The sequence below is a fragment of the Adiantum capillus-veneris genome, chromosome 5, assembly GCF_014529385.1.
Source record: "Adiantum capillus-veneris isolate H3 chromosome 5, ASM1452938v2, whole genome shotgun sequence".
Taxonomy (NCBI): domain Eukaryota; kingdom Viridiplantae; phylum Streptophyta; class Polypodiopsida; order Polypodiales; family Pteridaceae; genus Adiantum; species Adiantum capillus-veneris.
The window spans coordinates 60,505,447-60,508,086 of record NC_140935.1 but is presented as its reverse complement, the minus strand read 5'-3'; positions in this window follow the sequence as shown (position 1 = coordinate 60,508,086).

Sequence of the window (2,640 nt, the reverse complement as noted above, 5' to 3'; positions counted from 1 at the left end):
ACCCTTGAAGTGGACCAATAAGAATTAAGCTAGAGTAAATGTAGTTTAATTAATTTAAAAACATTTAATAAAAGAAACCAATGAGAATTAAGTCTCCTAGAAGACTATTGGGAAGTCTCCCAAAGGGTCCAATGAGCATTCAGAAGCCGCATGGCTTGCCTGATTCCTATTGGCCAGGAGGCAAAGGGGTCCAATGAGAGTTTAGTTTAATTATTTAATTACCTAAAGCTCTCACAAAAAGGGAAAGGGGGACACATGTGAGAAGGCTATCACTTATGTTGCTTAATACCCATTGGCTTGACTTGGGGAGGTCCAATGAGGCAAAAGCCAGACCAAATTAGCAACAAGGGCTCGCCCAAGAGAGAGAGGGGGCTGATTTTTGCTTGGCATTGACTCACACACACACACACTTGACCATGTGTGAAGGAAGAATACTCTATCTTCTACCAAGCTTTAATGGAGAGCTCATCACCTACTCCAAGCTTGTGAGATAGAAGCCTCCATCAACACTCTCTTGGCATGTGGATGCAAATCCAACCAAGAGCCAAGCTTCAATGCATGCTCATCTCCTCTACCAAGCTAATTACTAAGCTAAGCTATGCTAATATGAGTGATTATGTGAGGAGATGTACATCTTTCTCGTAAGATACTCCTTCTTCCTCTCAATCTACTCTCATACCCTGCTAGCTCTCACCATCTTCGAAGGTGTGTGAGGTCTTGGGTCTGAGAACGGGGATAATTCAAGTTGTGTTTGATTAAGTGTTTTGATTAGTGCATGAAGCTTCCATCTTCATTGCACTAGCTAGTCTTGAAGGAACACAAAGAATTGTATTGTACAATGTCTCTCTTGATGGGAGAAACCATAATACAAAGCCTTTTGGAGGGGGGACCGGCTCCATGAAAATCTGGTCCTCAACTATTGTCAATAGCTTAATTTCTCTCTCTTTTGAAAGTATTGTTGATGCTATCTAACTAGGTGTTATGCTTTTTGTTGCTCTCTCCACCCAAGCACTCTTGTAATTCTCATTAGGAATCTATTCTAATGAAAGGCCCACTATGTTCATGCTAATTTCCGCTACACATAAGTTATTAGGCCATTAAATGTTACATTGCTATTCTTTTGAAGGAAGAAGGGCGTGGTGTGAAGTGTTGCTATTAAACTAAATGGGATCTCTCAATTTCTAACTCCATGCTATAATGGATGGCACTATGTGCTCAGATATGTCTACACAATATTTGAAGCAACATTCATACTCTTGAAAAACTCTTTGCCCATATGGTTGCACAATCCATTTAAGGTGAATAGCCGAAGGTGATCCTACATATGATCAAGGCTATACTTCAAATTGGACACTTGTAGTGTCCTAGTGTAGTGAGAATGAATGTTTGTTTGTACTCTACCAAAGGCATTACACTCATGAAATACCATACCATCTCATAGAGATACTGATAAACAATCACAATAGAAATGCTATAGCTGATAGTGGGGGGACCTAGATAAATACAACTAGATATGCATACCTTGAGAATCACTCATAAATATGTCCATCAAAACACACAAGTAGAGAGATTAGGAGAGAGAACACGTACATGTGCATCTTGTAGAGCAGATTATTATGCACACACACACATGTATACTTATCCAACAATTAAAATATAAAAAAATTATTATCCTTTTTCTCCTCTCAAAGGTTACTCTTTACCTTATTCTAGTTTCCTATATTATACCCTAAGAATATGGTATATTTTTGGGGGGACAAGCCTCTCCCTCCTATCTTCACATGGGTACCCACCCTTATAGCTATTATGCATAAAATGTGGCCTCCATTACTACCCTAACATTTCATGCCCTCGCTCTCTTTGTCCCCCTTGACTGTACTACTACACATCGTAGTCTACTATGTACAGCTACATGAAATCTCTCTCTCTCTCTCTCTCTCTCTCTCTCTCTCTCTCTCTCTCTCTCTCTCTCTCTCTCTCTCTCTCTCTCTCTCTCTCTCTCTCTCTCTCTCTCTCTCTCTCTCTCTCTCCGCCCCCCTCTCAACTCCGAGTAGGCAAGCAGGGCATACCATGAGGTGTCTTGAGAACCTATAGCCACTAAAGAGTCAGATTGTGGGGCATCTTCTCACATTGAGCAAATCGAATGGCCTATAAAATGTGAGATTTCTTTGGGCCCCTCACTTAGCCTGTGGGTATTCTTTCTCTGCATGTGTACTTCAAAGTGAGGTGTGAGGGCTTTGATAATGTGCTGCTATGGAGGTCCTGAACTACCACCTCAGGTCGATCTTGTTACTATGATGAGTTTGGGTTACTTTTTGCCATTCATGGAGTTATCAAAACATGCTTAAAACTGGGTTTTTTGGATATTATGCCACAACTATACTGTGCATGAATTGATTGATTGTAGGATTGATTTTTTTGCGATATTATGCCATGACTGCATACTGTGCATGAACTAGGATGGGTTATTGTCTGCTATTCGTGCAGTAACCCGTTGTCTTTAATTGGTTCTTTTTTATATTATGCTGATTGCATAGTGTGCATGAACTGAGTATTTGTAGGATGGTTGGTGAAAAAACTATGGCTTGCAGTATCCGTTTTTTTCTATCAAACTAGTGATGTTCATTGAGGGGATCAATG